At 34.0% G+C, this 25,024-nt stretch overlaps 1 protein-coding gene across 1 annotated transcript in view; it reads left to right on the forward strand.

Annotated features, from left to right (window-relative positions):
• Positions 1–498: 498 nt before the first annotated feature.
• The window catches only part of LOC129227786 (prostaglandin E2 receptor EP4 subtype-like), a 217,127-nt gene continuing 192,601 nt past the window's right edge, over positions 499–25,024 (forward strand). Inside the window, exon 1 of the mRNA XM_054862395.1 lies at positions 499–594. The gene's annotated coding sequence lies outside the window, so the exon portion shown is untranslated. The remainder of the gene's footprint in view (positions 595–25,024) is intronic.

Here is a 25,024-nt window from a genome sequence, read left to right on the forward strand (position 1 = left end):
CAATTTTCCCTCTTGATTCTACAGTTGCGACTTGTGGATTTTTAACATTTTTAATTTTATCGTTGCTTGTTTATTGTACAAATTTACTACCAAAGATGAAAAACAATATTTAATGCTAGTTATAAAATGCATTGTTTCTTCTGTCAGTCTTCTTAAATTTGGCTAAATGTTACGATTTTTTTTTTTTTTTTTTAATTTCAGTCATATTTCCAGTTTTTTTTCCTTGATTTTTAAGACAAATACCCAATTCGATAACTTCGGACGAATTTAATTCAACTATTTCACTGTACCCCACATTTCTGCACATAAAGGTATTCTACAAACAAAAATAGGAGTAATATTTTTATTTACTCACTAGGTGGCGGTAATGTGTTATTCTTAGACAGTCCATCATTGCAATAAGAAGGTTTTCTTAGTCGAGGGTGTGTGGAATATTTATTTACTCAGCTTCCCAGAGATTTTGCTTGATATGAAAATGTAGTGCTATAATAAGTGAATCAATGATTTGATGTGTGTCACGGTCTGAAAAATGGTGTGAAAGAATTTGCTGAGTTGCCATGGGGATTTGCACCAACATGATTGAACATTCTTCAGGTAATTTTTATGGAATTTTTTCTTAGCACACATGGCCAGCGAAAAGCAAAGGGATGTAAGTGGCAAAATTAAAAATTTGGAGATAACCAGGGCTAGAAAAATCTTCAAAATGCTACATGCCTTGCCGGGCATGTTTGTCTAAAAGATACATGTCCAAATTTCTGCCTAGTTTTCCTTATTGTATATCAGTAAAAGCATTTGAATTTGACGCACAGCATTAACCAGACGAATTATTTTTATACAAGCCACAAAAAAAATTGTTTGAATAAATAATACATAATAAGCCTTCGTTAAATTTAACAAAATTTAAATTATATAACGGGAAGGATCGCTTCCACGCAAACCGTAAACAGCAAACCATCTTAGCAGTAGGGCTCGGACTAAATTTGGAGCTCCAAGTAAGGATACGGTAATCTTTTAATAAAATACGAATTAATAAAGTTTAGAAAAAATATTTGATCAAAAAATTACATGCCCAGTCAGGCATGTAAGGGTAAAAGATTCATGCCTGATAGGAATTTTCGCATGCCCCGGGCATGTCGGTCAGTATAATTTTTTAGCCCTGGAGATAACCAGTACAAATGGTAGGTGAACCTCTCCTCTGTCTTCGGGCAAGTATTCCTGGTAGGTGCTGCTGTACAGCACGATTTGGAAGAAAGACTCAATGAAAGTCTACCTAGGAGCCAATCTTTATACGCGTTACACTCAAAACTTAAAAATGTCAACTTACATCCCTTTGCTTCTCATTGCCTCATATGCAAACAAATTTAACCCTTTCAGGGGCGCATCATTAATTTTTGAGAAATATGAAGAAAAAACACCACAATTAGGTTTATTTGATCATCTAGACGTAGATTTTTCAGTTAAAAAAATTTTTTTGGGCGTGGTGTCCCCATTTGTTCACACCCCCCACCTGAGGTAGGACAAAAACATGTTTACACATAAAAAATGAACTTGAATCATTTAGAACAATATGATTGAGTACCTCAGGTAATATCAAGAAAAATGATTCACTCTTTCAGCGCTAATTAAAAATTTTAAAATCTGAAACAAAATTCCAATTTTGGGGTAAACGAAAAATTGAAAATTTGATGATTTGGATAAGAAATTGAGCCTGTTATTCTGCCATCTCATTTTGTTCATTGAACTCAAAAGAAGAGGACTCAAGCGATCTTGATTCAAAACGTTTGGAAAGTAAAGAGAATAAAAATCATAAATTGGTGGTTTCACAGCGCGACCACCGCCCCTGAAAGTGTTAAAGAAAAATTAAGATTTTGTTGATAAAAAAAAATGGCAGTTCAGCGGCAACAGAAGCAAAATTCTAACACAAAACACCTTAAAAAGATCCAAAATATGATAGATCTTTGTTGATATGCATGAACTTTATCAAGAACGTGGATTCTTTTTCCTTAAAATGCAATGAAATTTTGGAGATTTCCATGAACAATATTTAAAGCATATGTTTTTGTTCAATAACGGACGTACCTCATAAAATGGGTTCATTATTTCGTTATGATTTTAAAAGTTGGGCATTTTGAATAAAAATAGAACAAACAAGGTATGTACAGTCATAGAAAAAAAAAAAACGAAACACTCGATCGTATTCAAAGACTATTGATACTAGAGACACGTGTAAGGTGTCATTGTTTCAGGAATAAAAAGTTCTACATAATTATGGTAAAAAATTGTTGTTAAGGGGTCGTCTTCATATTAAAACAAGCATCAACTTCAAATTTTTCAATGAGAACCCCCTTTTGTTATCACATATTTGTAATCAGCATCTTCTTTTAACTTTGTATACAAAGTTTTGTTTAATTCGATCCAGCCGTTACTTCAAAATCGAGTTTTGAAAAATTCCTCTCGTAATGTTAAAACGTATTTTGATATTTTTACTCATAACACAAAAACTAGATTAGGCACGGCAAAGATTGTTTTTTTGTATCAAAATATGAATCGACCCAATAATAAAAACATCATTTATAACGCCCAAAATGTAATTTTAGTTTTTTTATGAATTATTTTAATATTTTTTGAAAAAAATATGATCTGAAACCATATTAAATTTTAACAGAAAAACAATCTAGAAGAGCTTTTATGAGGGAATCCAAAATTTGAGCTCAAAATATTCAGTAGTTTTTGCGCTATGCTTAAAAATTCTTTTTTCCTACTTTAGGGGACCGTATACTTTTTTAAAACAGAAATTATGAAAGTTGGTTTCTTCGTAAAAAAAGAAAAAAATTGTTCAACAAACTAAGCAAACCAATTATAACGTGGTTTTTCTACATTAGAGTTACGCCTATGAATTTTTTAAATGCATAAATTTATTCGCTGTCTCTGCAGAAGAACAACACAATATTGCAACCGTCAGTTTTTTGTAGATATCGTTCAGACGTCAGTGTGTAAATAATGCGAAACACTACTTCATTGTCTAATAAAAGAATATTTTATAGAACTTTTTAAATCAAAAGCTATACTTTAAATACTTCTTTTTTTTTTTCTTTTTTTTTTTTTATTTATTTTTTTTTCTGCGTTTAGCCATTGCCTTTTGTAAAACAATAACTCAAATAATATATATATATATATATATATATATATATATATATATATATATATATATATATATATATATTAATTTGAATTTTTGGCATCTCGAATTCAAAATGTTTTTCGCAATCACGAGCCGTGTATGTGTATGTATGCGCGTGTGTGTTTGTGTAAGCGCATGTGTGTGCGTGTTGTGTATGCAGTGCTGTGTGTGTAGGCGCGTGTGTGTAGGCGTTCGTGTGTGTGTGTATGTGTGTGTGTAGGAGTGCGTGTATGTGTGTGTAGGAGTGCGTGTATGTGTGTGTGTAGGAGTGCGTGTATGTGTGTGTGTAGGAGCGCGTGTATGTGTGTGTGTAGGATATTGACGCGACCTGGAGACGGTTTTCGCCAGAGGAGCAGCATCGTGAGGCGGCCGGCCGATGATGGTGCTGCGGAGGGTGCCGGTGGGAAAATAAAATGATATCACAATAAAACAGTCAAATGAAAGCAATAAGCAATCGTGATTGCTCAAAAAAATTAACATGCACAACTTTTTCACAGAAACATACAACAAAACCCCAGTGTCTTGCCAGTCATGTTGCAATAGAGTGTAGAATTAGTGGCTCTTCCCGGTGATAATTTGCTAAAAGGAAAAATTATTGCCTTGTCTAATTCGGGAAAAAGTACTCGAAAAATAGCCGACAGTGTGATGTTTCTCCTTTAACAGTATCCAAATGGGTCAAAAAGTAATAATTGCTCTTAGATAAGTTTACTGGTTTTTAGGAATTAATTTTTTTTGTATAGAGTTTGAATAATTTTCAATGTGTTAGGATCTAGGAGAGGAAATCTCAATCGCATTGGTGGGCCGCGTGCTTTGAGCTGTATTCAGCACAAAAGTAGTAGTTGTGGCTAATTGTGAACTTTTTTTTTTTTTTTTTGACTTCGTCAAAGATTTAACAAAACATTAATTTGCGTGTTAGATTAAGTTGAGTTTTTGTCTATTCTTAATTATAATTTAAATACTATTTTTCTATTTACTTTCTCGGTCATTGGCGTGCATTTCACATTAAAATAATTCTCGCAAGACAATGATAAAATTTCAAAATATTTTCTTCTCTTTTGAACAACATGGAAAAATATCGTCAAAGAAAGAAAGTGAAAAAAAAATATTGTTATCAACTAATGGGTGCCTATTTTATTAAATGCATCTTTTTCAGAATCCAATATCTGGATATTCGGCTCCAACTTTGTGACACTGAAACTAATTCTACTTCCTGTTCTTCTTCTTTGAACACACAACGGGCCACATGGACCAACGTCGCGGGCTGAATGCGGCCCGCGTCTTCACTGCGAATTGGATCTCCCGTTCCATGGCTGCTGTCTGTGAGTCCTAATAATGAACACAACAGCCCTGAACTAGATTTAACCGAACAATGTAGCAGGTTGTCATGTCATTGAAGCCGAGAGTGCCTAAAAACTGGTGGATGAAGAAAATTTATCTCACCAGTGAGATGCCGTAAACATACAGCAGATAAATTTACTTTGCCTACCAGTTTATTCGCACTCTCAGCTTCAATAAGATGACTTCCGCATCCCACACGCTTATTTCCGATTCCTGTCTGCGAAATATGCAGCGAGAACGAAATCGTAGCTTCTGGATAGTTCAACCCGCCTGTCGGGTATGCTGCCTATAGTATTGCTATAGGTGCGCCAGCCTGGTGCTGTAGACAATGCTAGTGTACAAGTATATAGTGCGCGAAACAATATCAAATAAAGCTAAGTTTTGTTTGTAATGTTACAAAATCGGAGAAATGACAAGAAGTCAGATTTCCGTTCACCTTGGTTAAAATTAAAATGACTTTTTTTTTTTTTAATTACGGGTTGAACCATCTCGAATCTCGTTGCTAGAAACAGCATTGAAAAATTACTTTCCTAAATTGGTTTTAAGAGATGTTACATGTTTAACTAAAACCGCCAATTGTGTTATGTCTTTTTAATAATACTACGCATTATGATCTTTCGCATAAATTAGGATTTGAAACAAATTCTCTTTTTTTGATTACAAAAAAGCCTCTAGAACAATTACTGTGTTTGTCCACTGGGTTAATTCAAATAACCAAATTTTTCCCAAATAAAGTTCGAGTATAAAGGGTTTGCTCATTAACGGGTATTTATATTCTCCTGTTTCTGCTTTATTTTTTAGATTGATACTTCGTTCATTTTATGTATTTAGAGCAAGTTTTCACGGAATAAATGGACCTTGCTTGCTCGAGTCTCCAATCTATTTAATGCTGCGTCTTCCCACGTTGTGCGGTATATTTTTTATATTTTTGTGTGCGATGGCTCAAACTTCTGCCGATGTTCTGCGAAATTAAAAACGCGAAATTCCATTTTACAATCAAAGACTTTTTATTCATTCCAAAATAAACCTGTAACATAGGTGCAACATTTATCAAACATATTCACATCATGTTTCTAGGTATAAGGTTGAATATTTACATTTCTATGAGGCTTGAATGATTATATGAGCAATCCAAAAGGTTTATATTTGAAAAAGTCAAAAAGTGCCATTACTTTTAATTTGTCATTATTCGGTTTACTAAAGAACGATCTATACGATGGACCAGCCAAACTTCATCCGTCTTTCTTAGGTTAATGCAAATAGACAAAAATCAGTAAATATTTTTACTTTTTTTTTTTCAAAAAAAAAAAAAGAAAAAAACGACCGTAAATCGCTTTTTGCCGCAACATAATCGGCTAAAAAGTATCGGATTACGGAAGAAAAGAGAACTTGAAAAAAGCATGAGTTGAGCTGGATAATCTCGATCTTTTCATTGTTCACCTTCCGTTACGTGATAAACCGTGACCTTGAAAGAAGCGTTTTCAATGTGGTGATGGTCCCTAAAACGTTTTTCGTTAATAACTCCTGTTCTACTGCACGGAATGCAGTGAAATTTCGTATCCTGGCTATATTTTGCGTTCTAAACATAATTATGTAGCAAAAATTAGGGGTTGCTATTTGAAAATCAAGAGTTGGTGCTCATTTTGCTTTGTATATGGTCCCTTATCAAAATTTTACCTACGTAGTTTTAAAGAAGACTTTAAACTAAGTCGGATGACATCTTTCTTTCCTTTCTAGCATGAAAAATGGCCGAATAATTAAAAGTGTTTCGTTTTTTTTTTTTCTATGACTGTACATCAAAAATTGTAATGCGCTTATTATTTTAATAAATATGTTTTGTTAAGCATTATTTTGCTATCATTTTCCACGTTGGAAATTATCTCATAAAATCAAAAATAAATAAATTCATTCATATCATGCTTATTCTATTGTAAAAGATGGGTTTTTCGATTATCCGTACTTTCGCGATTTTCCGCGTTGCCGTAATCGGTGATTAGCCTCGAATAATCGGGAGTAATCTGTGCTTAGTGATTGCAATATTGGTATAGCGGTATTGCATGGTATGATTTTGAAAGACCGGTTTTTTGTAAACCAAAATAGGGTTGGTTGGGGATAAGTGGGACCCCTATTGAGAACCGTTTATTTTCGAAACCTTATAAAAAAGTATTGAAACAAAGAAAAATAATAATTATTGTCTTGTTTTATCTTGGACATTAGTAATGAACAAAGTACACCCTAAGAACCCCCCCCCCCCCGCCCTGTATACGGACCTGGCCAGAAATATTAATTGAAAAAGAAATTGGAAACGCTAAATGCCTGCGTCTTTAAAGTTGGTTAAGAAAGAACTATAATTACTTCATCCTCAGTAAAAATTTTAACAACATATGCACCAGGTCAAAATAAAGTGTCACTATTTTTATTAGTTCTTACAAATTCAGCAGTATTTTTTAAAAATTTTTATTATCAACTTCCAACATTAGACCTAAGTAATACGGTTTTTTTTGTTTCAAGTTTCACAAATACAGAGGTAATCACCAGCTTTTGCATCTGAACTATCAGTTCCTTCTAGGTCATCACAGTTGCCTAGCGACCTTCCTTACACAAATATTTTATCAGAGTTGCTTTTGATTTTTAAATCGGAAATATTATGGGGGACCCACTTCCCCCTTATAGCGAATATTTACGGGGCAGGTGGGGCCCCTCTTACTAAGCACTTATTTATAATATTTTATGCAAAAAATTTTTGCTGCAGTATGCACTTTAAGTTAAACTATGCATAAAAGTTTAATGATCTTAAAAAAAATAATAAAATCTAACCTAGATACATTTTTTTGAAAAATGTTACTTTAAAACGCAAAAAAAATATATTTCAGAAGTTTTTTTTTTAAACTAAATTTTATGACCTAAAACTATTCCACGAAACCCAAATATATAAAAAACCAATTACTGGGATAAAATATGACATGATCAGTGTAAAAAGGTATAAAAACACTATAGTCATATTTCAGTTTAAGGGGGGGGGGGGGGGGTGACCTACTTACCCCAGTGACACACTTCCTTTAACCATCCCTAGCGGTTATCTCGGTATTAATTGAAACTATTTGAATCTTATTAGTTTAATAACTCTTAATTTAACTTATTAGATAGTCTGCTATCCTTTTAAAGGCTTCTTTTTATCATCGGTGAGGAAGTATGCCTAAACCAAACAGAGAGTATTGATACCGAAATTCGTCTTCAAAAACATGAAATAATAGAGCATCAGTGAAACAAAGCATCGGAAGATTACAAAACGATAGTTGCATCATTTGATGCAGTGATTAGACGCATTTTCATGCATTTATGTGCAACTTAAATGCATGAGGAACATAAACGGTTCAAACTGCTGCATCCAAAATCAAAACATTCAGAAAAGGGATAGAATTATTTGAAGAAGCACCACACTCTTTCTTAAAATGGCTATAGAGATAGGAGAAGTTGTTCTTCTTGCTTTGCAATAAGGAAACTCATTTATGGAAAAAGTGGATCTTAGGGATCACTCATTCCCAATCGTTGTTTATGAATAATTCCAAGCTTAAAGTTGGGGCAAACCTACCTGGCAGCGTAGGATCTGCGTAGCCTTCACAATGCTGCCAATTTTGGTTTACCCCTAATATAGTATGTTGTAGCGATGGGCTGAATCGGGAGATTTTCATACTTAAGTGTTTGGATATTGATTGAGTCTGGTAACCGAGTGATTTGAGAATCGAATGAATCTGCCGAAATTGAATATTTTAGCATTCCAGCAAGAGGTTCTCACAAAGAGATTACGGATTTGTCATAAAGAACGAACAAAAACCAACGAACAATAGCTGGGGGAAAAAGAGCCCAATCAGTGAATGAACAGTTTGTAATTTATTTTAAAGTGCAAAACATTTTATCTTATAATTTTTTTCGGAAAAATATTTTATTCTAGTGTTTTTTTTTTAAACCAGTTTTTCAACTCAGGATGTTGAAAACTGTCTACAGTGCACGATTATGTAATAAACTCAGTCCATAGAACAAAACGTTGCCTTCATTCTTCAAGCCTGATTGCACTCATTTATATTTTCCATTAATAAGTATTTTTTCCGTTTACTACCAGTAAATTTTATGATTACCAGTTTTTTTAATGTCAAAGGAAGTTTTTGTAAGCATAACACAATGATCTCAGTTTTAAGCAATCAAGTGCGTTTTTCTAGAACGATTCTGGAGAAACTGAATATGAAGAACCGTACGGCTAACTCTGGCACATTGAAACTGATCATAGAGGCTCTTGACAGTCGGATCACATTTAACCACATGCTTCTAGTAAAAAGATTTGCAACCTGTTTCTCGTATTTATAATTACGTTATAATGTTCCCTGGTTGCTATGTCGTAAAACAAATGAGGATAAGTTGAATAAAATTATTCACTTTCTGTAAATTTAGAAAGATAACTTAGTTTAGAAATTAAAAAAAAATATTGTATGGGCAAATGTTTATGTAATTAACCTCATTTTCACACCTTATATGTTTTTAATTTGTATTAATTAAATCTTTTTCATTTACAAAAGCAAAAATTCAAACATACATCTGGCAACACATCTATAGCTTAGTCACCAGTTTTCTGCAACGATGCTTTTGTAGAAATACTGATTTAGCCGGAACCATAATGTTCGGTAAAACAAAGTGCAAACATCCTTAGAATTAGAATGCTTCTCTAATCGCTTTGCTAAAGAAGATTTTGTTATCTTTCGCATAGTAACGGAATTCTTGGAGCTACTTATCCAAAATCCGTAGTTAGATGGTGTACTTCTAATTCTACTACTTTGTAGTGATGTGCTTAATCAAGAGATTTTCATAATTAAGAGATCGGACACCGAGTGAGTTTCTAAATGCTTTGAGAATCAAATGAATCTCTCGAGTTGTCAACTTCTGGAGCGACACACTTGAGTGATTTCAGGATTTCGAGCGTTGTTCTTCTCGAGTAATGCCGGAACCGAATGAAGCTCAACGGATATGTTTCCGTGGAGTGGAGGTTTTTGAAAGGAATGGGCACTGGAAGGTCACTAGCCACTTCAAAATTGTAGCATTTGTAAACTCTTTGTTTTAAAAATTAGCACACATGTAAGCAAATTTTTGGTGACTTTTTAAGGTTTTGTAGGTCGAAAAAAGGAAAATTTAAAGGTGACAGACGTAAAAAATGCCTCACAAAACACCCTAAGGATATCCCAAATATGATAGATACTTGTTTATAGGAGCAAACTTTATGAAGAACATGGATTCCACTTCTTTAAAATGTAATTAAATTTTTAAAGATTTCCATAAACAGTATTTAAAACAGAAGCGTACCTAGCAGGGGTGACACCATGACGGTAATTTTTGGTGTCACCCCCCCCCCCTACTAAAAAAAACAACAAGGTTTTAATGTTCTATTTACATATGAAATTCACATAATTTGTGTTGCCATCAATAAAACTATGAACGCTTTTACATGTTATGCTGTTGACGCACATGTGCAGGACTATCGCGAGGTCAAAAATGTAAAGGAAGTGTAGGAAATTGGCCCCTCAATTATTTCAAACACAGGGAAAGATAATGGATTTTCAGTTTTTTGGTTTAAGACAATATGAACCTAATCCTGAATTCCATGGGACAATGTATTCACTTCATGCGGGGGTGGGGTAAGAGGGGGAAGAGGTTCCGGGTATTCCCCCCCCCCTGAAAATTTTCAAAATTGTAGTTTCAAAAATGAATTTTAGATGAGTTTTGACAATCTTGGTTTGGAGGTAGCCCTCTGGAAATGTTTTGAAGTGTGGCTCGTAAAAACTAAGTTTTAGACAAATTTTGGTTATGTTACCGGGGAGGGGGAGGGACAAGTTCGAGTGCTCACCTCCGGGAATTTTCGAAATCGATGTCTTAGAATCGCGTTTGTAGGACATCTAAAGGACCGACAATTTTTCGATATAGAAGCTCTAAAAACTCAGTTAAAACAACTCTTTATTAAGCTTAGAAAAAAAAAATATTTAACGCATAACGACTAATCTGTGAATCTTTATTTACAGCTTTAGAACCGTTGCTCAGTCTTTCAGAAACTTTTAAATGCAGTTTGGGTGTCATCCTCTACCCCCCCCCCCCCCCCAAAAAAAAAAGGATGTCAGCTGGCGCAATGTTTCCCTACCTGAGCATAGTGATGCTAACTCTGCTTAATAGATTAAATATAACTTTAAATGTTGGAGAAAATTTGAAAACTGAAGTATTTATATTTTCCATAAACTCTTAAATCCAATTTGTATCCCCCCCCCCCCCGTGGTGATGCAACTGCGTTTGATAGAAAAAACATTAAAATATTATTGGAGGAAAGTTTTTAAATTGAAGTATTTTTATATTTCAAAAACTTGCAAATCTACTTTGGGTGCCACCCCCTAGACGGGTGATCCACGGAGTGGACCGCCCCATCCGTCCCCCTTAGCAGTGCCACTGTTTAAAATATAAGTTTTTGTTCACTAACACGGACGTATCACATAAAATAGGTTCGTTATTTCGTTTTAAGTTCAAAAGTAGAGTTTTTTTTTTTTTTGCATATCATATAAATAAAAATGGAATAAAAGAGTTGTGTACTGCTAATAATTGTAAAATATTTCGGTTTAATGAATAAGTTTTGTTAAGCTTAAATTACGATCATTTATTATGTTCGAATTTATCTCATAAAACTAAAGAAAGTTAATTTCATTTATGTGACACTTTCTTCTATTGTAAAATAAACGCTCTCGATTATCCACATCTTCGCGATTTTCCGTGTTATCATAATCGATGAGTACCCCGGATAATCAAGAGTATTCTTTGTTTAGTGAATGCAATAGCGGTGTACAGATATCGCATGGTGTTTTGTGATTTTGTAAGACCAGAGTTTTATAAACTAAAATACCGGGGTGTACGGTATTAACTGAAGCTAATTAAAATCTTTTAATGGGATCATTTCCAAAATTATAAAAGAAAAACAAAATCCGAAACAGCATGCTTAAAAACATAGGATCTGACCATTTTTTAAACAATTTGTTTAAGTTCAATATTTTTTAAAAAAATTACTTAAATCGATTCGCTTTCATTGTTTACGCTTCTGCCGATGACATCACAAATGATGAAATGCCATTCCTTGTTGCCATTCACAGAGCAAAATATTTAATTTGCATCTTTACTCACGTGTATTGGCAACGATAGGGTAGATAGCAAGCGTAGAGCGCAATATTTAATTCGCTTCTTAATTATCATAACATGGAAACGCGGTAGAAAGATGCGCCAAAGTGCATCATTTGTGACTTCATCAAGACCACGCCTTGTTTGAAAAATCGGAAATTTAAAAAAATTAATTAAAAAATAACTGTTAGGGGTAATAAAAATATTTTCAGGGTCCATGTTATTCTTTTTTTTTTGCTCATTCTATCAATTTCAATGACCAAAAGTAGTACTTTTGACTGAAGGAAATAACTCCATTATAGAACGCTTAATTTAAATTATTAGATAGTCTGCTATTATTTTTAATACGTATTTTCTTCATCAATAAGACAATAGATAAAACAATTAGAGTGGTGATGCCAAAATGTGGCTTCGAGAACGTGAAATAATACAGCATCAGTGAAAAATGCATCGGAAGAGTACAGAAAGTTAGTTGCATCGTGAGATGCAGTGATTCGCATTTTCATGCATTCATTTGCACCTTCACGGTACAAACTGCTGCATCCAAAACCAAAACTTTCAGAAGAGAGAAGAATTATTTCAAGAAGAAGCACCACTGTTATGCACTAAAAAAATTCCGAAACATTAAAGATTTTTTCCGTGGAACGTTTCGGGAATTCGCAGGCTTTTATTCACTTCCTGTGAAAATCAAGTATCCTTTAAAAAAAGTTTTCTGAACTATTATAAATTATACACGAATGCAAACTTCTCACTGTTGTGAAAAAATATTTTTATACATCAGTATAAATTAACTGAGCGTATTTTTCTACGCGTATTGGCTTCAGCAAAATTACGGTCTGTCCAATTTGACTACACTCCGAATGAGAACGAATAAGTCTCCAGATTCCGTGGCTTGGCAAGACTTGCAGGCAAGTTAGATTCATGGTACTTGCTTGCAATTCTATCTTTGGTTTGGCCATGTTTGCAATGATGCTTTTTAGAACTTTCTTGGCAAGGCAGGAAAGTACCAAGCTATTATATTATATCCACTTAAGTTTCCTCTGAAGGGTCCAGAAACACGACTGGGGTTTAACTGGGGAGATTACTGAATTCTTCAGAAAGATTCCATGGTGATTCCAGGAAGGTTACTAATTTTTAGCGGAAAACATTTTTGTTTTTTGCAAGATATGTTACTTTCAGAAATTGGGCACTGCCCATTATTTTCCAGGAAAGTTTCCGAATTGTTTTTACAGTATACAGGTGTCTATAGAGATCGGAGAAAATATTATTTTTGGTTTGCAATGAGGTATATTATTTATGGGAAAATTGGGGGTTACCCATTCACAAACCTTGTTTATAAGTAATAATTCCAAGCGTATAGTGGGGGAAAACCTAACCATAATGCTGTGATTAGGAACTGCGGAGCCATCACAATGCTGAGAGGTTAGGTTTACCCCAGTGTAGGTATAGTGCGTTGGGCAGAACTGGTAGATTCTTCTATATGCAGACTTTTCACTGTTGTGAAAAATATTTTTACCTCCCAGTTTAAAGATTGACTGAGCGTATTTATAAAGTGTATCGGCTTCAGGTAAAATGGCGGCCTCTCCATGCTAATTAAACATCCGTAGGGAGCGAATAAGTGTGGACTACGTTGCTTTTTCAAGAATTGCAGGCGAGTAAAATTCTCATGACTTTCTTGCAATTCTCGCTTACCTTTGGCCATATTTGCAATAATGCTCTTGGAACTTAAATGATAAATCAGGAAGATGCCAAGCTATTATATTATACCTTTAAGTTCACCCTAATTTTCCAGAGACACAACTGGCTTTTTACGGGAAGATTTCTGAGTTTTTCAGGAGGCTTCTGGGATAATATCAGGAAGGTTACTGAATTTTAGCGGAAAACGTTCCTGGATTTTGCAAGATATATTATTGTTAGAAATTGGGCACATCAGCTGCCCATTATTTTCCAATAACGTTTCTGAATCATTTTTACAGTGTACACACATTCTGTATATGAAACACCTCCCCCCTACGTTGAGTTTGAGTTTTTTAATATTTTTAATGGGTTTTTTGCTAATAAAATAGCGGAATTTATGGTGAAAAATAGCACTTTTTACTTCAAATGGTAGCCAAAAATTTTAAAATCAAACAAAAAAATGTTCTTACACTGTAAAAACGATTCAGAAATGTTCCAGGAAAGAAATAGGCAGCTGATGTGCCCAATTTATGTCAGTAACATATCTCGCAAAAAACAGGAACCTTTACCGCTGAAATTCAATAACCTTCCTGAGAAATCCAGAAATCTTCCCGTTTAAAGCCAGTCGTAACTCTGGAACTTCAGAGTAATCTTACGCAGGGAAACTATAACTAGCTTGGCATCTTCCTGATTAAGTCAATCCTCTTAATTGGTTGCAGTTCTCGCAGAGCTACTAAGTTGATACTTACTCGCTCCTTTTGGGAGTTGAATCAGCAAGGACGAGCCGTGACCGAACGGAAGCCGATACACCTTATAAATACGCTCAGTCAATCTTTAAACTGGGAGCTAAAAACATTTTTTTTTTTGGTTTTTTTTACAGAGAGAAGTCTGCATTCGGACAACTTGTAGCAATTCAGGAAACTTTTTGACAATGATATTTGATATTTCTAGGAAGTGGATAAAAACCATTAAAACCCCGAAACGTTAAGCGGAAATACTCAGTAACATTTTGGATTATTTTTACAGTGTAGAACGTAGGAGGCGAGGATTAATTAATACGTTGACTAAATTCAAAAAGTATTTTATTTCAAATAAATGTCAGCTGAGATACAGTGAACACGGTAAATCACCTTTTTCCAAAAGTGCTCAGGGAAACGCTCTGCCACCGGTTTGTCTGCGAATATTTTTCAATCAAAAATTTATTTTCTTAGAACCATACATAATAATGCACAAAAGGTTTAATAAATTTAATCAATCCATTTTCTATAAAACAAATTCGTAAAAAAAGCCAATTTTCTGAAACTTAAAAACCCTAATCCTTTCTTAAGCAAGTAGAGTAGAAGTTTTAACATACAGTACTAGGCAAATTATTAAACTGATGAGTTTTTTTTTTTTTTTTCTGAACAATCACGATTGCTTATTGTTCTCACTTGACTGTTTTTGGCGTCTTTCGATTTTTCCCACAGCCACCCTCCGCACCATCACCGTCGACCGGCTCCTCATGATGCTGCTCCCATAGCGAAAGCCGTCTCCAGGTTGCATCCATGTCCTACACACACGCGCATACATACACAACTACACGCATGCACACACACACAAACACATACACACACCTACACACATACACAAACACATACACACATACACACACCTACACACATACACAAACACATACACACATACACACACCTACACACATACACAAACACATACAACTTTTATTTATATTTTCATTATTATCACCACTATTTTTATTCTTCATATTATCGTAGTTGTATCCTTAGGTTTTTAATTTAAAAAATAATTTAAAAAATAAATGAAATTAAAAATTAAAATTATTTGGTGTCACTGTTTAAAAAATATTAACAACAATCTCCTCTACATATTATTTACAGCAAGCTTAGTGGAAAGCAAAAAATCTATATTGATTATGCAAAAAGTCAAGGACTCATCCTCGGAGAGCTTTAAGGCTCAACTCTGAATCCTTTGTTTTAATCGAAATTGCAGTTCCTTATATGTGAATAGATACACTTGTAAGAAGGATTAATAAACCAACTCCCCTCCCCCCAGTGAAGAAAGGAGAAAATATCGGCCTAACCGCTGAGCAAAATTATAATTTTAAAGCATTTATGTATTAATCATCATATTCATCCTTTTTCCCCCGAAAACAAAGCCTAAACTATCGCAATTAAAAATTTTCTTCAAACTTTTCAACAACAATATTTTCTTGAAACATCGGAAGGATATAATGGTTCTAGTAAATGTATGCAACAAGTGCAAGAGATAGGGTTATTTAAACAGACACCTTCTTTGTTACGCGAGCAGACAGTTTGCAAATTAGAGGGGGTAACAGGAGTTCTGTTTTAGATGTAATTAAACACCGAAGTAGACAAGGTTTCAGGCGGGAATTTAATCCTTTGCGGGAAAAAAATGTGAACGGTGTTAGAAGAGTTTTATCGCAAAGGAAGTATGAAACTAATTGACATGCAAATTGTTCTAAAAACAAATATTGGGACGGTTGGTTTAATTTTTTTTTCGAGCAGTTTTCTTAGGAAGTTCAATAACAAATCATACATTAAACTGTTGCGAATAGTGTGGTTTATTAGCAATTGTTGCAAAAATTCTGGTGGCCAAACTTTCTAAAACTATTTTGACACGTGGAACATTTAAAAACTTCAGGGAAAACTTAAGTACTGGTGAAGTTTAATATATTTCTTCTTGTTCATGTATGAAATTAATTAATTGCTTTTTATTTTTTCAAATAAGAAACCATTTTAAACGTGGACAAATTTGAAAAAGAAAAAAAAAGCCGAATATATATATATATATATTTTTCCATCACAACAAGTAAATAAAAAAAATTTATTTATTTAGTATTGAGCACCCGTTACAAAAAATATTCAAATCCAAAGATTAGAAATTATTTCCTAATAATTTGTGTGTATGTGTTTGTTTTTGCTTAAAAAGTATCAATGAAAATTTTGAAGTTTTCGAGGAACTTGTAGACCTTTCTGAAACTCTAGATATTGTTACGCGTTCGGTGCAGCTTCAAACTTTCTTTGAATGACGACACAGCTCTTGAGAAAAGCACAGGAGATTTATTTACAGCTATGTACAGGAAATGTAGTTACAACTGCTAAATCAACCGTAGCAATTAGGTAAACATCAATTTACACCGTAAACTAAACGGTTACACACGTATTTACATCCAAATAAGCGAAAACGCAGCGCAGAGGCTAATACACACAATAACAGAGCTAACGACTCAGACAGTTTAAAAAGCATAACTAACTCTCCCATTCAAGTGCCATACCGCTTTTATACCGCTTTGGAAAGTTCGACAAAATTCGAAATGCTTCTCGATGTTTTATTTTTTGTTTCATTCACAAATCCTATAGATCAGAAATGGAGGGACCATATACTTCATTCGAATATAAAGGGGTTGTACATTCATTACAAAAAACTATTTACAGGTTAAGTTATTACGATAATTTTAGATGATGAATGATGGAATAAACGCCTAATTTAGCCAGATTGCAACAAAAAGATCATAAAAATAATTACTATTTACAGGATTTGTAACAATATCAATCCAAAGGCACTATTTAATGTACGAAAAGATGTTTTCGTACGCCTAGATTTGCTTTTTCGGGACTTATTATAGGTATATATTAGTGAGGGTGTATATATTATTACAGGTATATATTATTATATATATTATTCAGGATTTATACTAAGAGGACTGCTATAATGACATTGCGTCATATATGAGAGGGGAGTTTGGTAAACTTCAAAAGTTGCTTATGTCCAATGCACGGCTCACTAAAAAATACAACTGTAAAAATGTTTTGTAAGACAAGTGACATAGTCTAATTGAGCCAAATAGTTGGTATGTCAATTTTTAGAGTCAGTTTCCTTGACAACGCCATGAAACACTTTGCTGGTTTGTGTAAATCATACGCATCAAAATATACCGGATGATCAAAAAGTAAGTATAAATTTGAAACATTAATAATTCACGGAATAATGAGATAGAGAGGTAAAAATTGACACACATGCTTGGAATGACATGGGGTTTAATTAGAGCCAAAACAAAAATGGTTCAAAAAATGTCTGACAGATGGCGCTTCATCTGATAAGAAAAGCTATAATTAGCATAACAAATTAAGACAAAGCAAAAATGATGTTTTTTACACGAAAGGCTCAATGTTTTGCCCCTTTTATACACGATTTTCATGCGCAGTCACTGATGTTTTGCTGTCCAGCGCCATCTGTCGGACATTTTTAAACTATGTTTTGGCTCCAATAAAACCCCATGTCATTCCAAGCATGTGTGTCAATTTTTACCTCTCTATCTGCATTATTCCGTGATTTAATAACATTTCATATTTATACTGACTTGTTGATCACCCGGTATGTAAAAGGGCATTTTCAAGGCACAAAAATCAAAAATATTCCCAATGGGAATGTCCCCGGACACCCTTCTTTTTGGAACGGGCATCATACCCTTGCAACCCGATGACGTCTGCCCTCCGCAGTACCTTTTGCTGGTCAATGACCCGGTGACCCTCAAACACGAATAGTACATTCTCATCATTAAAAAAAATGAAGGCTATTGAAAAAACTGAAAAGCCATATGAAATTTTAATTAAACTAGTCGACCCGTGCGGAACTCTGCACTGTGCTTCGAATCGTTTCATAAGGTATTTCGCTCTTTAAGAATTTCAAAGGAAGAACATTATGAAGAAGAACAGAAAAAAAAAGTAAGCGCAGAAGAGAAGGCATGTAATTTAAAGACATCAGTAACAAAACCTCGTTAAATACAACGTTGTGATAATTAGATCATCGCTCACCTTTTGGTCGTACATATTTTCAATTAAAACATAAATATCATTAAAAGTGCGGCTGAGTAGTGACTCGTGAAAAAGCAATAATTGTGCATGTGAAAAAACAGGTTGTGGCAAATACAGTCCTGCGGGAAAAAAAGAAACATTAAAGAGATATTTATTGGCACGGATTCGAACTGACGCCATTCTGATTAGCAGCTCGACACCCCAACAAACCTAGCAATTGCGCCTTCCTTTTCGAAAGCTATTCATTGAAGGAATGCGTAGTAAAAAACAGCAAAAAAAGCTTTTTTCCAAAAAAAAAAATAAAATAAAATAAAATAAAATAAATAAATAAATAAATAATAATAATAAGATCATGTTTCTATGTTTTGTCATTAACCAGCATGATACGATTTAAAATTATTCGAAAAGCATGGAATTTGATTAAAGAATGACGAAGATCTCACGTAGCGATTGAAACGAACATTCTAAAGAAGTAATAAATTAGATTGAAAATAAGTGTTTTTATCTTTGAATATTGAACTATTTCACATAGAAGGTTGCTTTATGAGTTACGGCTTAAATGCCCGCACATGTTTCTCTTTTAATCGAACACTTAAAATTCAAAACCAAAACCAGTTGAACTGAGTCCGTTTTTTAAGTGTAATTTTTCGAACGTAGACAAAATGTATTTTTTTTTCAGCAGAAAGCAGAGGAGTAGAAAATGATTTCTTGCTAATGAAGTTGATAATAATTTTAATGCTTTATATCGTATTCGCGCGAATAAAAAATTAAAGGTTTACTGGGTGAAACTCGTAGTTTTAATTTGGCGTAGTATTTTTTCATTTGTACAAAAGGTCGAACACTGCTATTAGAAACATCTACATTTCAGCATACAGTGAAAATGTTTTTCTGCACAAAAAGGATTTCCTTTAGGTAAATCTAATGCTTTTTTATGCTTACATTATACTGAGTGGTCTGGATGTAGTCAAAGCTTAAAAAAAGGAAGAACACTCTTTGATTAACAGTTAACTTATCCGATTGATAACTGTAGCCTGCATAAAGGAGTCGAAATACCAAGTAGCATTTCCACTGCATTTATTTTATTACGTTTGTATGTTATGAGTACATGTAATGCGTAATACTAATATAAATTTGATATTATATCGGACATCCCAAACTTGCCCGAAGTTCAGATAGTTTATAGCCGAACGCTCTACCGAAAAAAACTTATCAATTTAACCGAACAACTAAGTCCAATGCTTTCAAGCTTTATTAAAATATGAACACACACACACACACAGGCTATTTTTTTTTTTTTGCCGAAAGCGACGTAAAAAATGGAAAACTGCATTAGAACTTTGCTTTTAAAAAATGCATAAGAACTACAGGCAGCATCAAAGTTTTGAAACAGCAAGGGGCGTTTTCGAAAACTTGATTTTTAGACCGTAAGTCTATTTTTCTTCATTAGCCAGCCTGATAAGTTTTAAAATGAGAAGGGAATAATATATAAGATAAGATATTGAAGAAACATTTTTTTATTCTTGAAAATTTTTACAATTTGTTACCGCAGGCTGCTTGAACCGTTATGACTTAGATGGCAGCACGTGTTCATCATTTAACAGCACGGTTAAAATACAAAATAAATTGTACTATGCTCTTTTTTAAGCGTAGCTTTTCGAATGCAGTAAAAATGTGATAAGCTATTTGTTTTTTTTTTTTTTAAAAAGAAGGAAAAATATATATTTTACCCTTCAAATTGAGGTAGTAATTTTTTTATTTGTACAAAGAGTCAAAAACTCATTTGAAGAATATATATTTCAATATACGATTTATTATTTTTTTCTGAACAAAAAACAATTCTATTGTAGTCTGAAATCTTAAACCTGTTACTTATATTTTCGCTTACATTATGCTTTAATTTTCTTACCAGAGCCAAAGTTTAAAAAGAAAAAAAAAAAAACGTACAACTCCGAAGTAATTTAGCATGAAGTCACTTCAAATTTTCATATCAGCAAGGAGCGTTTCCTTCTCATTTATTCTATTCCTTCATAGTTTTTATTCACTTCATTAAGTGTTCATGTAATGCGCGATATTTCTTTAATTTTTTGTTGCAGATTGTCCGGACGTGGGCCCGAACACGCATTCTCCTGGTTACGAGGAGAACGCTCTGCCGATCAAGCTATTCAGCTCTGTCGGTCATAGCGGAAATTAAAGTTATAAGTTTAACCGAAACCTCTTTCTAGTTCTTTAAAACAGGTTTTTCGGCTGAAAAAAAACAATTTTTAGACCATGTGTCTATTTTTCGTCAGTAGCCAGCACCATAAGCTTTAAAATAAGGCGTAAATCAAAGAAATCGATCAAGAATTGAGAAAAATCTGGCGTAGAAACCAAAAACAGGCTACAGAAATAATATATAAGGATGAGAAAGGAACATTTTTAATTTGTGCTGAACCATTTACACTAGAAATTATTGTTGGAAATCCCAAAATAAGGATGCAGAGGCAGTGGGCTCGGAACACAGAACATTATTTATTCAACAAAACGCGGACATCGCACAAACAGAAACATTCACTTGACAGAAACTGAATATTCATTACGCCACGGCGTATGTAACTTATAGATGAAGTCATATGTGAGTCAATCACGTTTATGGAACAGTCCATATCAGAATAGGTTTAACATTGCAGCTCAACAATTATTTCATTTTTCTTTGACTACCAGTTAATTTTATTATTTAATAATTATTTAATCCTAAAACCATTGCAAATAAAAATTTTAAGAGCTTGTCTGTATTCATGTTAGTTCTACAGGATAAGCACCTGTGGGATCAAAAGTTAACTTTCAAGTGGTATCCGTGCCTCACTACAGCCGTTCTCACTGTTGTCTGCTAAAGATCGTAACTACCAGCATAAAGATATACTCATCATCTACAGTGCGATAAAAAAGTAATTTTATAGACCAGAAGCTATTCGCTGAAGCCAGGGGTTCTCAAAGTGGGTGCCGATGGTAGAGGCGAAGATTTCTGCTAAATGTCAGTGGTGTCAATGTATATAATGTAACACAGATGGGATTTTCATTAGAATGAAATATGATAAGCCACAGCAAAGTGATATTAATTGCAATCTTTGTTGCTAAAGAAAGAAATAAACCATCCAACATTAAAACAAAAACAAAAAGCCTTGACAGAACTAAACCCTCAGGAAAAAATTTGAATTCAGTATTTATATTCATGTTCCTATTCTTGTCTGTAGTTCTTAGGCAAGAATACAAATTACCATCCACCATTTTTCCTTCCTTTTGGAATAATAGTTCAAAACGTAAATTGCTTAAAATGTAAACTATTCAGAATATGAACAAATTATGTCACATCAAGCATGAAGAAACAGCTAAAGGTATGTGGAAATATTGGCGTGAAGTGAACGAACAGAAACATTTGAGAACAAAGGTATTTTTGTTAAAAAAAAATCATAAACTTTGGAACATGAAGAATGAATTAACATGAAAGATTATACTCAAAACATTGACAAATGGCACTCTTGCAGATATATCTTAAGCAATCACGATTGCTTATTGTTCTCAATTGACTGTTTTGAATTCTTATGATTTTATTTTCCCGCCAGCACCCTCTGCAGCATCACCGTCGACCGGCTCCTCACGATGCTGCTCCTATAGCGAAAGCCGTCTCCAGGTTGCATCCATATGCTACACACACGCGCATACATACACAACTACACACACACACACGCACATACACACACACGCACATACACACACACGCACACACACATATACACAAACACAAACACATACACACACACATAACTACCACACATTCATGCCTGCACACAGACACAAACACACATGCCTACACACACATACACATACCCCCTACACACAAACACACATACCTTTGCCCCACACTCAAACACACACGCCTACATACACGCAAACACTCGTGATTTCGAAAAACATAATTTGAGTTCGAGATGACGAAATTCAAATTTATATATATATATATATATATATATATATATATATATATATATATATATATATATATATATATATATATATATATATATATATATATATATATATATATATATATATATATATATATATTTTGAGCAATTACGATTGCTTATTGCTTTCACTTGACTGTTTTGATGTGCTATCATTTTATTTTAATTTTACTCAAGAGTCCCAAGCACAGTTCAGCATATACGGTTCGCATGCTTTAGATTTTCGAACTCAGTTCTAGGATGCAGTTCAAAGTTTAATATGTTAAAAATCATTATATTTACGCATTTGAAATTGTCAGAGTTACGTCCCTTTACACCTTTTCATGCCAGGCTTTGATGTTTTTACGAGTGCGACAACGTCAGAATATCGGACATTTGGCTCGTCATCTCAGACATTATTAGACAAGTAATCTCTAATTTTAGTCTAAGAATGATAATCTAACATGATTATCTAACAGCACATGTTCATTTTAACATAACCTGAAGTGTTATATAAGTTTGTAGCTACATGTGAGCTTTGGAATACTATGAATCGATCGAGATACTTAAAAGAGGATTTGAAAAATGTTATCGATCCTGTCACAGTAAGGAACAGCACGTCAAGAAAATATTTTACTGGCAATGATTGAAGATGAAAATAACCACGAACAGTGAACTGGCCCAAAGAAGAATAGTGGAAGCAAGAGTGCTAACAAAATCCTTACAGTCCAAGAAAATTTGCTATTCCGGCCCTTAACTTTGATGCAAATGACTACACAAACCTTGTAACGGGCAAGAAATTGAAAAATATGAGCCACCATTATGAAAAACATCGCAGATTCTGAAATTTTAAATGCAATATTGAAGTAAGAATGCGGACTTTCTATTTTCATTCCTTACTTTCTATGTCATACTCAAGCAACAGAGCGATTTGTTAAAATAATAACAGAACCACCAAGTAATATCTGTGGAGAGGAAAAACGACATGACTTATTTTAGCTAAGATTCAGTCGCGAGAAAATATAAATACTTTCAATATGAAATCAGAGTTCTTTGTTTAGAGACTTTAACGTCTAATATACAGTTAACTGGACTAAAAGATGATGAGCTTTCTCAAATTAAAACGATTGGAAATTTGATGCCCGCTCAGTCACTCCATCCGAGGATTGCAGTTTCGTGCTTATTAACACTCATTAGTCGGAAATACGCAGTAAGTCTGCTAGAGGTGGAAAACATCTTAAGGAAGCATAGGGTGCCAAACAAACAGGTAGCTAATATAGAATTAGCGCTGACCAGACGAATGACCGAAGCAATGGTTCGGTTCAACTCGAAGATTGAAGGCAAGGCATGAAGTTTTTTCTGGAAGGAAATACTGTTTTGGCTGAACTCTTTTGGTTGATGACTAACAAAGACGGTTTACAGTTGCATTACATGCTGCTTTGAGGAACAGGTGGAACTGAATACTGTCGCAGGATATCGGGGGATGCCTCAAATTCATGCAGAGCAAACAGCTCCATCTCTATAGCTTCGGCTAAAGCTTCGGGACTCACTTCAAGAAGGATAGCTATGGTGGCCTGGTCAACCTTATACCAGTTCGTTTGAAAAACGCCCCACAGTTTCGTTTTTCTTAGCCAGACATGGGAAGATGTTGCATTACATCCTCTAACTGCGTGAAGAAAAAGTGCGAATCTAAGAGTTATTCCGTTTTTCCTCGGTTGAAAAAGAAATTATAAAGCTGAATACAAACTAACTGGACCTAGGCGCTGTTCTGAAAGGAAATGTTTTGACTGTTAGAGACAAAAACAGCAAAAAAAAAAAAAAAAAAAAAGAAAGTAGATCCACATCCTCTTCATCGTCGATCACGATCTCTTGAGATGTATTTTTTCGATGGCGGTTCGGATAATGTTTCAATCAGTTCCTCTAGTTGCTTTTTTCTTCAATACCCTCAAGTCAAATATAAGGAGTAACTCGTCATTAAGGCGTCGTTTATTACACGATTTGGAAAAGCGTTTCCTCGGAAGCACCCTGATGTTGAGAAGTCAAATAGAATCATATTGCGCTAACTCGCAGTCGTTCTGATGTATCCGAAAACAGTAAAAAACATCCCAGAATCATTCCAGTTCTCCAATAAAGTTTAACATGAACATAATTTGTTAAACTTACCGAAAAAGCACACAGCTGTTGAATATGCTATGGATTAGTTCTTTCAGGCTCTCCTTTAGTTCCATTACAACCAGTTCATTCATTAAATAAGTGTGCTCACAAACTAAAGGTGAAAATTTATTTTTTCGCAAAACCCTGAGGTATCTTCCAGTGTACATAAAAATCCTATGAATTCATTCCGGTTTTCACATCTCTTGTAAGTAAAGGCGAGCATTTTTTGCATAGAAACCGAGACCTGCTAAGTGAGAAAAACGGAAGCATTTTGGTTAATGTTTCTAGGTGCATCCCTATTTACCATACTTTCTGCTTGAATGATTTTTCAATAAGTATAAATATTCGATAATATTGCGCTTAAAGTGTACCGGGGATACATTTTTCACTCCCGCTGAAGCTTTACGTTTGATATGATGAACCTGGACTGTTTCATTTGCTTTTGCAAAAAGAATGAGTGAACATTCATTTTCATTTATTCTTTGTCTCTCTGCTCATCCGTCTTCGGATAATTGAATCTCATTACGAATTCGTCTGATACCAAAATTATTTTCTCTTCAAAATAAAACTTGACAGGTAACTTTCCACTCGAAAAAAGGAAATACGGCCGAAAATTCATCAATGTTAAAAGCATACATACGTAGGGG

This window comes from Uloborus diversus, chromosome 8, assembly GCF_026930045.1.
Source record: "Uloborus diversus isolate 005 chromosome 8, Udiv.v.3.1, whole genome shotgun sequence".
Lineage (NCBI taxonomy): Eukaryota > Metazoa > Arthropoda > Arachnida > Araneae > Uloboridae > Uloborus > Uloborus diversus.